Raw genomic sequence first — 21,809 nt, forward strand, 5'->3', positions numbered from 1 at the left:
TTAAAACCTCCTCTTTTATATGTTTTGTTTGTTTAATAATGCAATTTTAAAGTCTATTCTTAACATTAAGTGATATGACAAATGCTTAAATTGAAAGCTGGATTCCTATTTTTTGGAAAGAAAACATGATTTGTGTTGTTAATTTGGTATATTAGCATTATAGTCCATTTTAAGGGTATTGTATATCTCCTGGAACAAATACTTTATCTATGCACTTTTGAACAAGTTTTGTCCAAAAATAAATACTTCCATTTTAGAGTTTTAAAAGTAACGTTTCAGTCTGTTCCTTCTTTATTACCACATAGCCCTCAAAGCTCTCTTTAAGTGTTGGGCTTTATGTGTTTCAATTTATATTTTATTTCTATTCTTCACATGCTCATATGTAGTGAGTCAGTATCTTCACATCAATATTTGGTATATTCATCTATATCTCAGATACTCTAGTATAAAACCATCCTTGTAATAGCTACCTATCTATTATTATTATAATGATGTGTAGCAGACAATCATAAAGTCTTAGTGCCATATAACAATAAATGTTTATATTTGCTCCCTAGTCTATAGATTGTCCAGTCAGTTGTTTCCATCTGGGTTGGGCTCAGTTTGACTCACTTATGAAATTGCTCTAAGCTGTGGTTTGACTGAGTAGTTTTGAAGATCTTGGTTCGAGTTTGTAACATGTCTGGAGTCTTAAGCTGGGGCTTTGGGGTTGTCTTGACTCTCCTCTCTGTGTCTTACCCTCCAACGGTCTGGACTGAGGTTGTTCTGGTAGAGAAGGCAGTGGAGCAAAGTAGAACATAAAAGCATGCAAGTACTTTTCTAGTATCTGCTTATATCAGGTGAGCTGCCATCCCATCAGCCATAGCTTTGCAAATGGCCAAGCACAGAGCCAATTTGAGATGACAACATCCAAAGGGAAATTGCTGGCTCTTCTTATTATTTTCCAATAGGATTTTTATTTCTTGTTGTTTCCCTTAACAGTACCTTTTTACTGGAAAAAGTTATTGGAATGTATTCATTCAATCATCATATGTTTATTAAGCACCTAATAATATGTACTATCAGAGAGTACATTCTAGTGGTAGGACAGGAAAAATTGACAAGACAAAAGTAAGTAAAATATACTGTTTGTCAGCCATTGATAAGTGCTAAGGAAAAAAATTAAGGTCATAATGGAATATTTTAAAATATAGAGTCAGTGAAATCCTCATAGATAAGGAAAGGATTAAGCCATGAGAATATATTTATGAATTTTCTCCCAAAAAGAGTATATAGCCAGTTGAAAGGTGTATGCAGAAATAAAGTTTTTCAAAAATGGCAAGAAGGCCATGGTGGCTTTTATAGATGCTCAAAGAGGCCACAAAGAGGAGATGGGAACATAGCTATAATATCAGCTCACATCAGATAGGGCAAAATAGATCATCTTGAGGGTTTTAACTTTTACTCTGTGTGAAATGATAAAGCATTGGAGGAATTTATGTAGAAGAATAAATAGATGACACAGATTTAAAAAGGAGTTTTTTCTACTTATTGCATTAAGAATAAACTTGTAAAATAAAACAAAAATTGAAATTTAATTCATTGCAGACTGTGAAAACAGTAGTTACTTGGACAGGAGGAAGAAAAGCCCAGGTTGGAAGGGTTTCAAGAGGGAAAAAAAAAAGGGAAAAAAATGGAAGCAATAGTATAGACTTCATTTTGGAAGACTTTCATGTGTAGTGAGAACTATAGATGGACAAAATGTGTCAAGGGAGGGCTTTCTGCTTGTTTCTTTTTGAAGACTGGGGAAATTACATCATGTTTTTGTGCTTGTGAGAATGATCCACTAATAGGCAATTAAAAAGTGACATAATACTAATGCATATTTCAACATGGATGAACCTCAAAAACAATATGCTAGGGGGAAAAAGCCAGATATGAAAGAGCCCATTTATAAGGACTATCTAGAAAAATACAAATTGATGAATATAGAAAAAATAAAATCATCAATTGCCAGGGTCTAGGTTGGGAGTGGGGATTAATTATAAAAGTCCTCCTAGAAATTTTACCGGGTGATGGAAATGTTATATAACTATTGCAATGACAGTGCCATAACTCTCTTTACATTTACTGAAAAACAGTCATATACTTAAAATGGGTGAATTTTTTGGTATGTAAATATTTTAATAAGGTTATAATAAACCAACAGCTGAGATGACTTTCAATTGTACATTAACAAAAGAACCTTAATTGATACATCCCTTTTCTAGTGACTCTACCTAACTTAGTTTGCACGGCTTCCATGGTTGTTCACCGGTAAGCATTCTTCCTGCCAATGCAGGAGACACAAGAGACACAGGTTTGATCCCCTGGAGGAGGAAATGGAAACTCACTCCAGTATTTTTGCCTGGGAAACCCCACGGACAGAGAAGCTTGGCCAGCTACCATCTGTGAGGTCACAAAACAAATCAGATATGACCTAGCGAGTAAACAGCAAACTTAGTCTTCATATGGGAAATGAGGATTTCTAAATTGGGCTCTTGTATTTGCTAAAGTCAATGTGTGCTATGCAAAGGATCAAGTTCCTATATTTAAACTGTAACTATTTTAAAAACTCAGTTTTAGTAGGAATAAAAACAGATATCACAAACTAATACCAAACACACTTTCCAGGTGGCGCTTGTGGTAAAGAACCCACCTGCCAATGCAGGAGACGAAAGAGACTCAGGTTAGATCCCTGGGTGGGGAAGATTCCCGAAAGGAGGGTATGGCAACCACACCAGTATTCTCACCTGGAGAATCCCATGGACAGAGGAACCTGGTGGGCTACAGAGCATAGGGTCTCAAAGAGTCAGACCCAGACTGAAGTGACTTAGCACACAAACAATACCAAATATGGCTTCCCTGGTGTCTCAGATGGTAAAGAATCTGCCTGCAGTGCAGGAGATCGTGGTTCTATCCTAGGTAGGGAAGATCCCCTGGAGAAGAAAATGGCTTTCCACTTCAGTATTCCTTCTTGGGAAATCCCATGGACAGAGGAGCCTAGCAGGCTAGTCCATAGCGTCACAAAGAGTGGGACAGCACTGAGTGACTAAGCACCCAGGCATGCACACAATACCCAATATTAAAAGAAATGGTTAAAAACTTTGTATTTTCTATCCAGACACTTCCCCTGAAAAATTCCCCGTGGAAGTGATACACTGAGGAAAACAAGATGATACAACTGGCAGCTGGTGACGGTGTGTGTTTTAGGAGAACAAGTCCTCCTCCACTACTGCATTAGGGAAAGCTGATCCACCCACTCCCACACATCAGCTCATCTGTGTATTGAACACGTGAGATATTACAACTAGCAAAAATGAGTCAGAGGAACACGAGGAAGTAACTATAACTCTGTGTTCTGCTCAAACTGGATAGCATCATATTTGTTATGACCCTGGCTGTTCTTGCCTGCATGCTCACTCTGTTGTATCCAACTCTTTCGCAACCCCATGATGCAAGCCCACCAGGTTCCTCTGTTCACGGAATTTTCCAGTCAAGACTACTGGAGTGTTCTGCCATTTTCTACTCCAGGAGATCTTCCCAACCCCGTGTTCCCAACCTAGGGATCAAACCCGCATCTCTTGTGTCTCTTGCATTGGCAGGCATATTCTTTACCACTGTGCCACCTGAGAAGTCATGACTCTGGTTATATTCATCTAAAAAGAACTTTAGAACGTTAAATTTTGTCTTTCCATTATCGGTAAAGTTGTTTTAGCATACTCTCAAAAATTAAAAAGAAATAAAATTTCAAATCTCAATAGCTCTAAAATCAAGTATAAATATTTTTAAGAAACTGTCGGGAAATGTTTAACAGGAGGATTCCTACATGCTGTTTCTCACATGTCCTTTGTTTCTTTTCAAGCGGAGCAGAACACTGCTCCCAGGCACCAGGGTCATTGTGTGAGACAGGCTTGAGACTCCTTTAGTAAATATTCTCTTTATGACAAAACTGCTCAGTCTCGATCCCCTTTCTTAAGATATGGATGGTCTTCTGAACTTGTGGCAATTATTAATCCCTTGTTCCCTTGGTAATGGTTGTTATACGCTTGGTTTTCTGATCTTTATCATAATCGTAAGAAACTTCTTATACCACAGCTTACATATACTCACAGAAAATTCATTAAAGCACATTTGCTCCGTCAGAGCTTGGGTCCCCGTGTCTTTCTTCCTTTTCTTTCTTTCTTTCCTTCTTCCTTTTCTTTCTTTCTTTCCCTTCCTTCCTCCCTCCCTCGCTCCCTCCCTCCCTTCCTTTCTTTCTCTCTCTTTCTCTCTCTTTCTCTCTCTCTCTCTTCAGCTGATTCCTTCGAGTGCAGAGACCCGTCTTGCTCACTCTCCTGCCCAGGCTTCTAAACTCTCGAGAAGGCACTGTGCCTTCACCCCCCTTGAGAGGGTGCCTGATGCCTTCGTGAGCAATGCAAGTCCTGTGTAGAGGACTTTATTGGTTCTCTGCCTAAACCAGGGAATATCAGCCTCTTTCTCTTTTTCACTTTCTTATCATCGCCTCCAGACCGCCAGGTCCCGGTCCATTAAATGACCCCAATAAGAAACAATTTTCAAAAATGCGATACAGAACCTTACAGATCTAATCAACTATTTAGTCAGCTGATTAGAGAATCTGACTTCGTTTTTCATATTCATTTTATATGTATTCAACGGATGCAGTAAACATTCAGTGTAATTCAAGGAAATAAAACTCTCATACAGATCCAAAATTTTCCCGTGAATTCACAAATGACAGTTATTTAACCTAGTTTTGTTTTGTGTATTTGCTTGTTTATTGCTAATGTGCTAGAAGGTGACTAGGAACAGACTATAGGAGCATAAAAGAGACACTAGAAGACAAGCCTTTGCTCAGAGTTCTCTAATTCATACCATTTGCCTACCAAGAATTCTCATGAATAATGTTTTTGAAATCCTGAAAGTTACATTCCCATGTGTGAAGTACATGTAGATACTATTCACTTTGCACACACTAAGGCATCAAGCGTATTTTGGAAACTAGGAGACTTCTTAGTGGTACAAGACAGAGCCTGATGCTACTCTAGGACAACAGTCACAGAAGATCTAAAGATGTAGAGTGACCAAGGGTTGTATAAGGAGATATGAATGAAAAAGAAGAAAGAATGAAGGACATTTCATGGGATTTCTTCATGAGATTTAAGCTGGCTTTATTACAACTTCATTATTATCCCACTGGCATCTCCTCATTAAATCAGTGAGCATTCTAATCATTAAAATTTTAAGAAGGAGAAGTTATTCCTGTAAAATGAGAAAGTTCAAATGGCAAACAAACAAAACGTTCAGGAAACAGAAATCAACCAATGGCCTTCATAAAACCAATCCAGCAAATATCTTGCTATTTTGGCTAATTCTGTCACTACCTGAGAAAGGGGGCCATTTTTTGTTTGTCTTTGTTTTTTTTTTTTTTTTTACCACTTGATTTTTTTAACTATTGTCTTGTTATTTTATGATGTATTTTTGGAAGCCTACTTATTATAAGAAGATTTTTACCTTTTTCTACTTCTCTTTGATTTTTTAAAATTTATTTATTTTTTAGTTAAGGGATAAATGGTTCACAGAATTTTCTATCAAACTTCAACATGAATCAACCATAAGTATACATATATCCCTTCCCTTCTGAATCTCCCTCCCATCACCCTCCCAATCTCACCCCTCTAGGTTGATACAGAGCCCCTGTTTGAGTTTCCTGAGCCATACAGCAAATTCCCATTGGCTATCTAGTTTACATATGGTAATGTAAGTTTCCATGTAACTCTTTCCATACATCTCACCCTCTCGTTCCCTCTCCCCATGTAAAGAGCCACTTTATAAGCGTTCAGAAGTTTTACCCTGCTCCTTCTGTTTTCCAGAATACTCTAAAATGTAGGGTTCCAAGGGAAGGATTCTTGCCAATTCAGCTGTTTTTATACTTGTTGATTCTCTTATACTAAGGTCACAATGCAAAACATGATCTTAACTTGGTCCAAAAATTAATCAAATATTATTCATTCTGGACCTGACAAGTGTTTTTGTAAATCATGCAGTCACAGTCCAAACTTTGAGACTATCAAATTATAGCTTGAGCTTGAATGGTCTTCTCTAGTAATGATAAACTGAAATAAAACAGGTCTGGCAAGAGAATTTTGTGCAAATTTCAAATAGAGAACTGTCTTAGATATTTTGTTTGCCCTTTTATCTCTCCACTCCTTTTTATTCATACCCTGTGAAGCTGGCTTCTGTGGTCTACATCAACTGAATCCTTTTGACTGTTGACCTCCAATGACACTCACCAGCAAGAGATGGAAGTTCACTTCTCTGCCTTCTTACCATTAGATTTTGGGTAATGGCTCCTAGTTACTGTAAGTTCTAGAGTGCTTCAACACTCCTTACTGGTCTTTTTTAACCCTGACTATAGTTTTTTAATAGCTCCTTAATTTATTCTCTCCTTAATTATCTCACTTAAGCATCTATCTTTTTCCTGCCAGGAAACTAAAACATAATTAATACCAGGAGTACCAATTATTCCTAGTAATATCTGACAACATCACATATTTAAAGATTGCTCATAATTTGCTTGCTAAGGGAAATGAGACACTGGTAATCCTTGCAGGTGTGGGAATAATTAAATTATTAGTAGGATGACACTGAATGAAGGGCAAGTGCAAAGCATTATGATGACCAAGGCATTTAGTTACTATGGTGATGATGGTGTCACAAAAACTATCGGGTCAGTACGTTGTTATTTGAACCATATTCCATGCAATTTACATTACTAATAGTATGAAATTTCATGCATATTACATGTAAAGCTTCCATGGTTAAATAAGTTCAGAAAGGCTGCATCAAAATTTAAAGAGATTTAATTAATGGAATATGATTGAAAATGCCGTTATAATTTTCAAAAAAATTTTTAAAGATTATTATATAAATATAGCATGACCTGAAGAATGTCTACTGATTTTTAGTGAACCACATTGAACTTATTTCATAAACTTGTCACACAGCTATTTAATTTATTTAACATGAAAGAAGAAACATTTAATATTTCTGCTTAATTAACATGAAGAAACTATCAAGATGGTAAACCTTATTCAAATATTATTTGTTGAAATGAGTAATTTATAAACAATAAAAAATAAACATGAGAATAAAATCATTACCTTATATATATAACTAGTTAATAACCTATAAAGCAATGAAATTAGAATGATAACCTTTGACATTATGATTTCTGTCAGAAGAAGATCATTTGCATAATTGGTAGACAAAAATCTACAAATTAACTTATAATTCCATAGAGTGTGGGCTTTACTCAAGAGTAAGTGGTGAGTTCAAACACAGATGCATCCTCCTACAGCAGTGACTAAACCTAGATAAGTCTATTAAACAATGCCCATATATGACACTGAAAGTGCATGCTATCTCCTCTTTGCCTTATTTCCAAGTTCTAATTTTTTTGACCATACTAAAAACAGTCACTGTTTTAATTTTTATATTTAATCAAATGTGATTTTCCTTATGTTTCATATTCTCAGGAATCAGTGAAATTTGGGCAAGGTTATGAAATTCAGGATTGTTCACTAAAATGTAATAAACATGCTCAGGGCAACAGTGATGACCACCCCAATTCCATGTCAGCCAATACGTTTATGAGTATTCTCTAATTCTCACAGAAACAATTTACATTCACACAATTAGAGGAGATTTTTTTTTAAGTCATCAACCCCTTTCAATAGCAATATAAAAACCATGTACATTTTAATGAAATCTTCAATTCAGAACCTCAAACCTGAGATTCTGCAATCAAATGAGTCATTGAAAAATAGATAGCCTCTTAGGTGTTGGAAACCCAATAGAAATTGCTTTTATATGCCATTTTAGAGTTCCACCTGCTCACTATGGAGCAAAATGCCAGAAAATAATGAATCAATATTATACATATTGAAGTTGTAAGATGGGAAATAGGATTCAGATCAAAGGTCCCTGAGAGACAAAACTTACAAACAAATGAACTTTTGACATTGAAGAGGGCGTTGCAGCCTATTTTAAAATTCCCGTGTAGGGCCGCTGGAGCATGCTGAATGGTTCTGCATTTCTAAATTTCCTTTCTTTTTTGTCAGGGATTTCCCATAATAGAATTATATTTGTGCAAAAAAAGCTGTTGATAAACTCATGGATATCATGCATTTTCTTGAATATGAAGATAAATGACAGTAAATAAATCACTACAAATTTAGAATGACCCCTAAAATAACTTCTAAATCCTGGAAGTTTATGGTAACATAAATTACTGATCATATTTGTACACCAGAGGACCATGAAATTTGAAAACTATGCTTCACAGCTTCAGTGCAAAATTACTCACCACTTAAAAACACAAAATTTAAAAATTGTCAAATTGCTCGTTTGGCAGAGACCAAGAATTTAGTTAAGCATTTTTTAGAATAAATCTGTGTTACTGAATTGCTGTTGCCCAATATAGCATTTTTTTTCATCTATATTTGCTAGCCTTTGAAGATAAATGTCAAGAGTTGGATTATAAAAAGATTGTTGTTTACAATGAAACAGGGAAACTATGTGGAAGGGGATCCTCTGGTCAATAAATGCATGAGGTTTGCTGTGAGTCTGAGTCCATAAATACCTGAACATATAACAAATGACAAATAAACAGGATGTGGAAGAGAATTAAAATCAGTTTGAGCCTCAGCAGAAGCTTGAACAGTACTTATGATTAATCAAGGAAAACAAGGAAGAGACTGATTTCACCGTGGCAGGATAAAAACAAAAAATACAGAAATGGAAAAGCCATTGTTGTCATTGCACTGTGCTAAGAATTGCCCCAAATTATCCCTATAGCATGACCTGCCAGGCTCTTGGGGTAACTGAAAGTTGATATTATATGAGGATTGCCAAAGACCTGGTCTCACATGCCAGGAGTTATACAGAGATCAAATGATCAAAAATATCCAAAAGTTTTTAAATGGAAACCATTTAATCAATTAACTTTTGGTTCAATTTCTTCCTTGAATATTTTTGAAATATACTGGTCTCTAATAAAACAAGTAGCATGGGCTAAAATTTTTAAATAAATATATTCTAACTAAAAAATCTTTTATCTATTGACCTTAAAATGCTGTGTTGCCTATTCTTATCATCCTCACTTTATGATGAAAATGCAAATTCTATGGCTGTTTATCTGTGACTACAGTGATGTAATCTTGTTACTTGCTGTTGCTATATAATAAATCATGCCAGTGTTTAATGACTTAATGGAACAGGCATTTGTTATCTCAAATTTTCTGAGGGTCATAAATCCTGGAGCAACTTACCTGAGTGGTCTTTGTTGAACACGTCTCATGAGGTTGCAACCTATCAATAAGGCCGCATCTACTCCAGTCTTAACTAGGGTTTAAGAATCCGCTTGCAAAATGGCTCCCTCACGTGACTGTTATTAAGAGTACTCAGTTCTTTGCTGGATTTTGGCTGAAAGCCTTCATTTCTGACCAAGTGGGACTCTCATAGTGCCAGTTGAGTGTCCTCAAGATAAAGCAGCTGGTTTTACCAGAGAAAGTGATCTGAAAAAGAGAAAGAAATATGAGCAAACGACAGAAGCTAAGTGACTGTTATAACCTAATCTCCAAAGTGACATACTATCATTTCTGACATACTCTGTTAGTCACACTGACCAAGTAAACTATGGGAGTCCATGACACACGGAAGTAAATTCCAAGACACCTGGATAACTGGGACTATCTTCATGGCTGACTACTACAATGATAGAATCAAATAAATATTTCACACTGAGAAAATATCTATCACAATCAACCAGCTCATCAATTATCCTGAACACAGTAAAGATTAAAACAGCAAGATAATGTAGTCTATATAATTGTATAATTCATCGATAAAGATATTTAGTCACACAGTAAATGAAAATTGAGTTAATTCTGAATTCACTGCTTTGACATCTGACCATAGAGAGTTAAATTTAATTAAACACACACAGACACTGAATGTTTAGTCTAGTTTGGAAAAGTTACTTCTATTTCACTAACACTGAATGTTATTTCAAGATGTGGTGATTTCATTCTATTTGGCAGAAAGTAATTTCATGATAGATACCAAAATTTTAAATGATTTTGTGTGAAGAAATCATACAGTAACTTCAAGGGCAAATCAATAAAAAGGGAAATAGCTCACGGTAAAAGGTGTAAACAGAAGAAATAACACACATATTCATATACCTTATGTAAAACTGTCTTCTTTGTGGTATATAGAATAATGGCTGTCCAATGATATTCATCTTCTAATCCCTGGAATTTATGAATATATTGCACACAAAAAGGAAATTAAGGTTGTTGATGGAAATAAGGTCGCTAATCAACTGACCTCAAAGTAGAGAGATTATCCTGGATTATATCTAGGCCCAATTTAATCTAAAGCTTTCTTAGAACTAGAAGAACTAAAGTATCCTTAGAACTAGATGGCATCACCAACTCGATGGACATGAATTTGAGTAAGCTTCGAGAGTTGGTGACTGACAAGAAAGCCTGTGTGCTTCAGTCCATGGGGTTGCAAAGAGTTGGACACAACTGAGTGACTGAACTGAACTGAGAACTAGAAGAGGTGGTAGAAGAGAAGTTCAGAGTGTCACTTTATGAAGAGGACATGACCAGATGTTGCTGGTTTTGGAAATGGATGAAGTGGGGTCATGAGCTAAGGAATGTGGGTGCCCACTACAAACCGGAAAACACAAGGACATGGATTCTTTTTTTTTTTAATTAGTTTTTTATTTTTTAAATTTTAATATCTTTAATTCTTACATGCATTCCAAAACATGAACCACCCTCCCTCCTCCCTCCCCATAACATCTCTCTGGGTCATCCCCATGCACCCGCCCCAAGCATGCTGCAACCTGCGTCAGACATAGACTGGCGATTCAATTCTTACATGATAGGATACATGTTAGAATGTCATTCTCCCAAATCATCCCACCCTCTCCCTCTCCCTCTGAGTCCAAAGGTCCGTTATACACATCTGTGTTTCTTTCCCTGTCTTGCATACAGGGTCGTCATTGCCATCTTCCTAAATTCCATATATATGTGTTAGTATACTGTATTTGTGTTTTTCTTTCTGGCTTACTTCACTCTGTATAATCGGCTCCAGTTTCATCCATCTCATCAGAACTGATTCAAATGAATTCTTTTTAACGGCTGAGTAATACTCCATTGTGTACATGTACCACAGCTTTCTTATCCATTCATCTGCTGATGGACATCTAGCTTGTTTCCATGTCCTGGCTATTATAAACAGTGCTGCGATGAACATTGGGGTACATGTGTCTCTTTCAATTCTGGTTTCCTCAGTGTGTATGCCCAGCAGTGGGATTGCTGGGTCATAAGGTAGTTCTATTTGCAATTTTTTAAGGAATCTCCACACTGTTCTCCATAGTGGCTGTATTAGTTTGCATTCCCACCAACAGTGTAGGAGGGTTCCCTTTTCTCCACACCCTCTCCAGCATTTATTGCCTGTAGATTTTTGGATCGCAGCCATTCTGACTGGTGTGAAGTGGTACCTCATTGTGGTTTTGATTTGCATTTCTCTAATAATGAGTGATGTTGAGCATCTTTTCATGTGTTTGTTAGCCATCCGTATGTCTTCTTTGGAGAAATGTCTATTTAGTTCTTTGGCCCATTTTTTGATTGGGTCGTTTATTTTTCTGGAATTGAACTGCATAAGTTGCTTGTATATTTTTGAGATTAGTTGTTTGTCAGTTGCTTCATTTGCTATTCTTTTCTCCCATTCAGAAGGCTGTCTTTTCACCTTGCTTATAGTTTCCTTTGTTGTGCAGAAGCTTTTAATTTTAATTAGATCCCATTTGTTTATTTTTGCTTTTATTTCCAGAATTCTGGGAGGTGGATCATAGAGGATCCTGCTGTGATTTATGTCGGAGAGTGTTTTGCCTATGTTCTCCTCTAGGAGTTTTATAGTTTCTGGTCTTACATTTAGATCTTTAATCCATTTTGAGTTTACTTTTGTGTGCGGTGTTAGAAAGTGATCTAGTTTCATTCTTTTACAAGTGGTTGACCAGTTTTCCCAGCACCACTTGTTAAAGAGATTCATTTCCCCTAAAGTCAGGAACAAGACAAGGGTGTCCACTTTCACCGCTACTATTCAGCATAGTTCTGGAAGTTTTGGCCACAGCAATCAGAGCAGAAAAAGAAATAAAAGGAATCCAAATTGGAAAAGAAGAAGTAAAACTCTCACTGTTTGCAGATGACATGATCCTCTACATGGAAAACCCTAAAGACTCCACCAGAAAATTACTAGAGCTCATCAATGAATATAGTAAAGTTGCAGGATATAAAATCAACACTCAGAAATCCCTTGCATTCCTATACACGAATAATGAGAAAGTAGAAAAAGAAATTAAGGAAACAATTCCATTCACCATTGCAACGAAAAGAATAAAATACTTAGGAATATATCTACCTAAAGAAACTAAAGACCTATATATAGAAAACTATAAAACACTGATGAAAGAAATCAAAGAGGACACTAATAGATGGAAAAATATACCATGTTCATGGATCGGAAGAATCAATATAGCGAAAATGAGTATACTACCCAAAGCAATTTACAAATTCAATGCAATCCCTATCAAGCTACCAGCCACACTTTTCACAGAACTAGAACAAATAACTTCAAGATTTGTATGGAAATACAAAAAACCTCGAATAGCCAAAGCAATCTTGAGAAAGAAGAATGGAACTGGAGGAATCAACTTACCTGACTTCAGGCTCTACTACAAAGCCACAGTCATCAAGACAGTATGGTACTGGCACAAAGACAGACATATAGATCAATGGAACAAAATAGAAATCCCAGAGATAAATCCACACACATATGGACACCTTATCTTTGACAAAGGAGGCAAGAATATACAATGGAGTAAGGACATGGATTCTATTCAGAGCCTACAGAATGGAATGTAGCCCATCCAACACCAGACATTAGCCCACTGAGACCTATAAGGGATTTTTAACCTTCAGAACTGCAAAATAATATCTTTGTATGTCATATGCCACTATGTTGAGGGTAATTTGTTACAGCAATGGTAAAAACTAATATGCTTCCCAAGTGTGAAAGTTGCTCAGTCATGTCTGACGACTCATTTGCAACCCTTCAGATATTTGCAACCCCTTGGACTATACAGTCCATGGAATTCTTCAGGCCAGAATATTGGAGTGGGTAGCCTTTCCCTTCTCCAGGGGATCTTCCCAACCAGGTATCTTATCCAGGTCTCCCACATTGCAGGTGAATTCTTTACCACCTGAGCCACAGGGAAGCCCAAGAATACTGGAATGGGTAGTTTATTCCTTCTCCAGGAGATCTTCCTGATCCAGGAATCAAACTGGAGTCTCCTTCATTGCAGGTATGTTTTTTACTAACTGAGTTATCAAGGAAGCCCCATACTTCCCAAAGTAGTAGCCAAATAAATGCAAATGAAATGAGATACATTTTCCAGAGTGTCAGGTTAGCAAACAATTGAAAGCCTGACAATACTCGCTATTGAAAGAAATGTAAGGAAGAAGAATTTCATGTCCCATGTTATTTTCTGGTAATTCAAGGTTTGGGAATCGGTGTATTTCAAAGAAAAAAATATAGGCCACCAGGCATACCTCCCACCTATTTCATCTCAATATATGCAGAAAGACTTCTACAGTGGCCAGTTCACTTCTTTTCCTCCTGTTTTCAAAAGGGGGAAATGTCCTTTCCTGTAACACCAGTAGATCTTTCCCCAGCACTCTGAATTCCATCCCTAACAAATATCCTATTTGTTAGGTATATAACAAATAAGACACATGGGCAGATAAGCATTATTTTGGCAACCCACTCCAGTACTCTTGCCTGGAAAATCCCATGGACAGAGGAGCCTGGTAGGCTGCAGCCCATGGGGTCACAAAGGGTCAGACACGACTGAGTGACTTCACTTTCACTTTTCATTTTCATGCATCGGAGAAGGAAATGGCAACGCACTCCAGTGTTCTTGCCTGGAGAATCCCAGGGACAGGGGAGCCTGGTGAACTGCTGTCTATGGGGTCACAGAGAGTCAGACACAACTGAAGTGACTTAGCAGCAGCAGCAGCAAACTTCTTTTTACTTTATTATGCATCATAGCTACAAATATTAATTTAATAGGGTTCTTTCCTTTAAGATGTTCAAACCTAACAGAGTCAGGTTTTTAAATAAAACAGAGAAATAGTACATGATAGATGCCAAAATAATGCTAAAGCAATATTTGATAGATCAGATATTCACAAGGGCCATATAGGAAGAAACAACAAATCTGCTCCAGGAAGTTGAGGATTATTCAGAGTGTAGTTCACATGTAACTTGAGGTAGAATAAGAGCTGAAGCCATTTAAGACAGAAAACTGCAGGATCCATGGTACGCAAGAATTTTAGGTCTATATTCCAATGCTGTGCTTAGATAAATGGCCAGAAACTTACTAATTTTTTTCAAGAATTATCTGATTTATATTTATTTACAGATATTCACTAGACCAGACAAGGATTAATTTATAAAATTGTAATAATAAAAATAAATAAATTTTTAATCTATACAATTATGTTCAATAGGGTACCTAATGTACTTGCATCATTTTTAATAAGAATAACAAGTGCCATACAATACGAGGGTGAAAATGACCTTGTTTTTCTGAACCATTCAGTTCAATAATTACAGTCAATTTTAGTAACTATCTTTGGCAAATCATTCTCTCTGGAAAAAAACACTGCTGTTTTCTGTAATATAAAAATATAATTTTCAGTGTTCAGGAAACCTATTTGAAATAATTGTGTAGATTCCAACTCGGCTAATTCAGAAATGTCATATCAAAAAATATTTTCAATTCCTTTATAATATAAAACAACATGATATACTTTACAAATGATATTGTGATTTAACTTAGGAAACCACTTTATCATTTAGTAATGAATTTATTAATCTACTTATTCACATTTGGAGTGAGGCTAATATTAAAGATTATGTTTTAATATTTAATCATTTGAAAATTATTTTATGATTTTCATAATACACAATGATGTTTTACATCAACTACATAATTGTAAACATATGATGTTCTATATTTCATTTAGAATAGATCATCTTCTCTGTTTTTAAATAAATATTTTCAATGAAAAATTCTAACTTCTATATCTGTCTAACAAAGAAGAGAGGTGAGACACAGGCAATAGTGCTTATGAACCTGGAAACTATTTCTTCTCAATCTTGAGTTCCTAAGCATTGTCTTATTATCAGGGGCACAAAGGAAATATACATTCTGAATTACCAGGTTGTTTTTTTACGTATATTTACTTTTGCAGCAGTGGGCATAGGACTGGAAAAGGTCAGTTTTCATTCCAATCCCAAAGAAAGGCAATGCCAAAGAATGCTCAAACTACCACACAATTGCACTCATTTCACACACTAGTAAAGTAATGCTCAAAATTCTCCAAGCCAGGCTTTGACAATATGTGAACCATAAACTTCCAGATGTTCAAGCTGGTTTTGCAGATGAACCAGATATCAAATTGCCAACATCCGATGGATCATAGAAAAAAACAAGAGAGTTCCAGAAAAACATCTGTTTCTGGTTTATTGACTATGCCAAAGCTTTTGACTGTGTGGATCACAATAAACTGTGGAAAATTCTGAAAGAGATGGGAATACCAGACCACCTGACCTGCCTCTTGAGAAACCTGTATGCAGATCAGAAAGCAACAGTTAGAACTGGACATGAAACAACAGACTGGTTCCAAATCGGGAAAGGAGTATGTCAAGGCTGTATATTGTCACCCTGCTTATTTGACTTCTATGCAGAGTACATCATGAGAAATGCTTGACTGGAAGAAGCACAAGATGGAATCAAGATTGCCAGGAGAATTATCAATAACCTCAGATATGCTGATGACACCACCCTTATGGCAGAAAGTGAAGAAGAACTAAAGGGCCTCTTGATGAAAGTGAAAAGAGGAGAGTGAAAAAGTTGGCCTAAAGCTCAACATTCAGAAAATGAAGATCATGGCATCTGGTCCCATCACTTTATGGCAAATAGATGGAGAAACAGTGGAAACAATGACAGACTTTATTTTCATGGGCTCCAAAATCACTGCAGATGGTGATTTCAGCCATGAAATTAAAAGACGCTTACTCTTTGGAAGGAAAGTTATGACCAACCTAGATAGCATATTCAAAAGCAGAGACATTACTTTGTCCACAAAGTTCTGTCTAATCAAGGCTATGGTTTTTCCAGTGGTCATGTATGGATCTGAGAGTTGGACTATAAAGAAAGTTGAGTACTGAAGAACTGATGCTTTTGAACTGTGGTGTTGGAGAAGACTCTTGAGAGTCCCTTGGACTGCAAGAGAATCCAACCAGTCCATCCTAAAGCAGATCAGTCGTGGGTGTTCATTGGAAGGACTGATGTTGAAGCTGAAACTCCAATACTTTGGCCACCTGATGCAAAGAGATGACTCACTGAAAAGACACTGATGCTGGGAGGGATTGAGGGCAGGAGGAGAAGGGGATGACAGAGGATGAGATGGCTGGATGGCATCACTGACTCAATGGACATGGGTTTGGGTAGACTCAGGCAGTTGGTGATGAACAGGGAGGCCTGGCGTGCTGCGGTTCATAGGGTCACAAATAGTTGGACGGGACTGAGCAACTGACCTGAACTAAACTGAACTTTTTATGGTTACTTGTAACTTTATTTTTTGCCAGAATCATTTTATCTATTAATATGTAAATGAGTTCTTTCTGTAACATCTTTAGTATTGTAGCTTCTCACAGTGCTACAGTTCTGATTATTCTTGTTCTGTGGAAATAGCGGCTTTTTAAATAAAATGCTTGATATATTAACTTTGTTCTTTAAGTGACTCGTGCATGAATTCATGCAAGACTATTTTAAAATTCAAGGTCCTAATGATTTGTGAAATTCACTTTGGAGATATAATACTTCTAATATTCTATAGAATTTTAAGATATAGAATCAAGTATTTCCATTCCAAGAAGTTTCTTTTACATTTTTACATAAACCAAACACTTTATCATTACATTTATTGAGTCTCATTAAAACAGTAAGTACAGTACTGTACATAGAAGTAGACATAGTCACCACTCTGAATTTTCTTAGACAGTAAATGCAGATACATTTATATTCTCAGATAAATTTAGTTTGTTCTTCATCTTTTTTCCTTACATTATTGAACCTATAATGAATTCTTGTTTCTAATCAATGCCAACTATGGCAGTGAGACAATCAAATTTGAGAAACATCTTGGAAGGACTGAACTAGGAAATAAGGAAGTAAACACAATCAGGAGCAGATTATGGAAGGCTTTATATATCAGCCTTAAGGGCAAATATTAAAGGCTAATTTCCTAATTTGTGTGTTCTTTATGTGTCAATCATGATCTTTCTGGCCATCAGGAAAAATTACAAACTATTCAATAATACCTGAAAAGATTGCTAAAACTTCCCATAGTATCCAAGTTAATTGATGTAAGATTAAATATTGCTAACCCTAGGACTTAGTCTTTATTTCCTTTTTTATTATTGTTGTTGTATACACAATATATTACTTGCAAGCTATAAAAATCATATGAAGAAAGTATTTCACATTAGAAATAAAAAGCAATAGAGAAAAATACAAAGCAAAAGAAAAAGGTGTTATGAAGCCAGAAATCAAGGATTTTTCACATAGAAAATGAGGCTTCCTAAAATAGTTCTGTGTTCAAAGATGCCTGAGTATGATGGTTAATCAACTTGATCAGGCCAGGCATGCCCAAGTATTTGACTTAACATTATTCTAAGTGTGTCTGTGAGGGTGTTTCTGAATAAGATTTGAATAGATAATTGCCCTCTCCAGTGTGGGTGAAAGTGAAGTCGCTCAGTCGTGTCTGACTCTTTGTGACCCTATGGACTGCAGCCTACCAGGCTCCTCCATCCATGGGATTTTCCAGGCAATAGTACTGGAGTGGGTTGCCATTGTGGGTAGTGGGTAGTCCTCATCAAATCCTTTGAAGACCTGAATAGAACATAAAGGGAAAGTAAGAATAAAATTCACTTTCTCTGCCTATCTTTGAGCTGAGATATTGGTCTTTTTCTGCCTTCAGACTCAAACTGAAAAACCAACTGCTCTTGGGTTTCAAGCCTGTCAGCCTTTAGTGTGGCACTTGCATCCTCATTTCTCCTGACTCCCCAGCTTACTCACTGCTGATTGCCACACTTCTCAGCCTATGTAAACAAGTGAGCCAACCCCTTGTGATAAATTTCTGATATATAGAGACAGAGATAGTGATGGATATAGAGACAGATAGAATGAGATGGTTGGATGTCATCATCGACTCAATGGACATGAGTTTGAGCAAACTCCAGGAAATGGTGAAGGACAAGGAAGACTGGCTTCCTGAAGACCATGGGGTTGCAAAGAATCAGACATTACTGAGCAACTGAACAACTAATAAGATAAAGAGCTATAGAAAGCTATAGAGAAAACGATAATGAAGATATGACCAATCATTTCTGTTTCTGGAAAGAACCCAGACTGCTACAATAAATATTGTATTTGCCTGGTTATCTGATTTCTGATGCCTACAAAAGTTGATTAGCGTCATCCTTCTTCTGACTAAAATAAATAAATAAATAAGTACACAAGGGCTATAGGCCAGGAGACATCATTTAGATAGCTGAGAAACTGCTCCAAAGAGGTAAGAGGGAAGTTCACTATATATACTATTTTGGTGAAGCTGGAGTACATGCAATCAAGTACTTTCTTTTTTTTTCCCCCTCCACAAAAGGTTTATGTTAGTCGTGAGAAGCAGTTGTTACCATAAAGGAGCAGTCATTACCATGAAGGATTTTTAGTGATTTTTTTTTTTTAGATATGAGGCGATAAAAGAATTGGGCTCATTAAACACAGTTCCTGAAGATATCTCTCTGAAGACTTGTCTTGCCAGTTTTTTCCAGAGCACAGAGTGCCTCACTTCAGCTCTCCACCTTAAACTCCTTTGAGGAGTACTGAAAGTCAGCAGCCACAGCAGCACCTGATTTGTTCCTTGTCGAAGCAGATGTCAAATGTCCATGGTAGGTGTCAGTTTGTAGCTGGCACCTCTACTGAACATTCTCGAGTCTTTTATTGGCCTAACTGTGTGGATTTTTTTTTAAGATGCAAAGAATTAAAAAGTGAGAGATTCCATCTTTACAGAATTTTTCCATCTCTTGGTTTTTGTTTTTTGGTTTTTTTTTTTTTTAACTCATCTAATGAGTTGTTTAACTGAAGTAATACACCAACCTTGCTTGATAGTTCATTAACTATACACTTAGCCCTGAAGACCTAGACCGAGTCAATCCTAAAGGAAATCAGTCCTGAATATTCATTGGAAAGACTGATGCTGAAGCTGAAACTCCAATATTTGGCCACCAGGTGCAAAGAACTGACTCACTGGAAAAGTCCCTGATGGTGGGAAAGGTTGAAGGCAGAAGAAGGGGAAGACAGAGGATGAGATGGTTTGATGGCATCACTGACTCGATGGACATGAGTTTGAGCGTGCTCCAGGAGTTGGTGATGGACAGGGAAGCCTGGCATGGTGCAGTCCATGGGGTCCACAGAGAGTCAGATGTGACTGACAGACTGACCTGAATTGAACTGAAGACCTAGGAATAGGCATAGTTACTGTTATAGATCGGAGATGACTCAAGGTTTCTCTGGATTCCTCCCACTCATCTGATTATAGGGGCCAACTGTCTCTTTAACTTTCTCTTACATAGGTTCTCCAGGTCACACACAGGGCAGTTACCAACTCTCAGGCTCTGCCACCAAAGATATCTCTTCTTCGGCCTTAGAGACAAAAACTTGTTTATTATACTCATTGACTGGTTTCATCTCATTTGAAGTGACCTTACTTCACAATCTGGGTAAACAAGATAACAGAATACTGAGGTTTCTACATGAGTTTAGACAGAAAAAAGCAAGAAAACCAATTAGCTAAATTTGTGCTCAGGTCTCAGACTTGCTACTTTCAGAGGAAAAAAAGGGGGGGGGGGGACAGAGTTATGAGGAGAGATGAGAATCTGTGTGATTTGCCCTAACTTCTTAGGATTTGAGACCTAAGCACTACTTTGCAAAAAGTCATTTATTTGTTTGTCTGTCTTTTCTGCATGCTCATCACTAACAAGCCTTATATAATGGGGCATCTGGTTTAGTACATAAAATCTTATTCATTTTTAGTTAAAATAAATTGTGTAATAATTATTATAAGTAAACAAATCAAGACATCTCAGGAATGTTGCATGTGAACAATCCTAAGTTCCATGAAAGAAGATAATTTACCTCAGATGCTTTAAATGAAAAGGTTTAATACCTTGCATCATGCTTGCATTCCATTGGTTGTATAATCTTACACGACAGAGCCTGAAATCAATAGTGTGGGAAATATACCTTACCCTGAAAGGATGTGGCAAGGGCAAGAAGGAAAAAAACTATAAATGAAAGATATAAATAACCAGCATCAGTTTCAATTTAACTTTTTAGGTTTGTTATCATAAGCAATGCAATGACTTCTAAATATGCCCTGGTTTCCACAGCCAAGAGTTCCTTCTGGGCATATACACCTAGAATTAGACTGCCAGGTGTACACCCCAACATCACACAAAAAAAGTTTGTTGATTTCTTTTCCAAAATACATTTCTATTAGCTATTTGTCTGCCTTTAGTTATTAATCAATAATGGGGATAAAAATGGTATTCCATTTATTTTTTATTTGAATTTCCATGACTAAGTATCCTGTTGATCATCTTTCAAATATTTACTGTCTTTGAGACAAATTAATTGAAAGTAAAAATATTAGAAAGGATGTATCTTTTTCTTAAGTGAAAGAATAAGAAAATGGTATGACATTTTAAGTGATCAAATGATGAAACTTTTGATATTCATTTTTATAAAGTAATCAAATCATGCTTAATATAATAAAAGGATGAAGTCTCCTCAAATTATTTGGCTACATTATTTTAAGAAAAAACTGTGGCACTGAGCTTATCACTTAGTAGTTGCTGACAAATATCATCCTTCATTAATTTATCCAAAGAATATTTATTGAGTTCCCACTATGTGCCAGTCAGATTCTAGTTGCTTAAGAAAAAGCAACTTGTCCCATTGCTTCATGCCAAATAGATAGGAAAACAGTGGAAACAGTGACAGACTTTATTTTGGGGGGCTCCAAAATCACTGCAGATGGTGACTGCAGCTGTTAAATTAAAAGACACTTACTCCTTGGAAGAAAAGTTATGACCAACCTAGACAGTGTATTAAAAAGAAGAGACATCACTTTGCCAACAAAAGTCTGTCTAGTCAAGGCTATAGTTTTTCCAGTAGTCATGTATGGATGTGAGAGTTGGACCATAAAGAAAGCTGAGTGCTGAAGAATTGATGCTTTTGAACTGTGGTGTTGAAAAAGACCCTTGATAGTCCCTTGGACTGTAAGGAGAGCCAACCAGTCCATCGTAAAGGAAATCAGTCCTGGAAGATCATTGGAAGGACTGATGTTGAAGCTGAAACTCCAATATTCTGGCCACCTGATGCTAAGAACTGACTCATTAGAAAAGACCTTGATGCTGGGAAAGATAGAAGGTGGGAGGAGAAGGGGACAACAAAGGATGAGATGGTTGGATGGCATCACCGACATGATGGACATGAGCTGAGTAGGTTGCGGGAGTTGGTGATG

This window comes from Ovis canadensis, chromosome 6 (assembly GCF_042477335.2).
Source record: "Ovis canadensis isolate MfBH-ARS-UI-01 breed Bighorn chromosome 6, ARS-UI_OviCan_v2, whole genome shotgun sequence".
Taxonomy (NCBI): domain Eukaryota; kingdom Metazoa; phylum Chordata; class Mammalia; order Artiodactyla; family Bovidae; genus Ovis; species Ovis canadensis.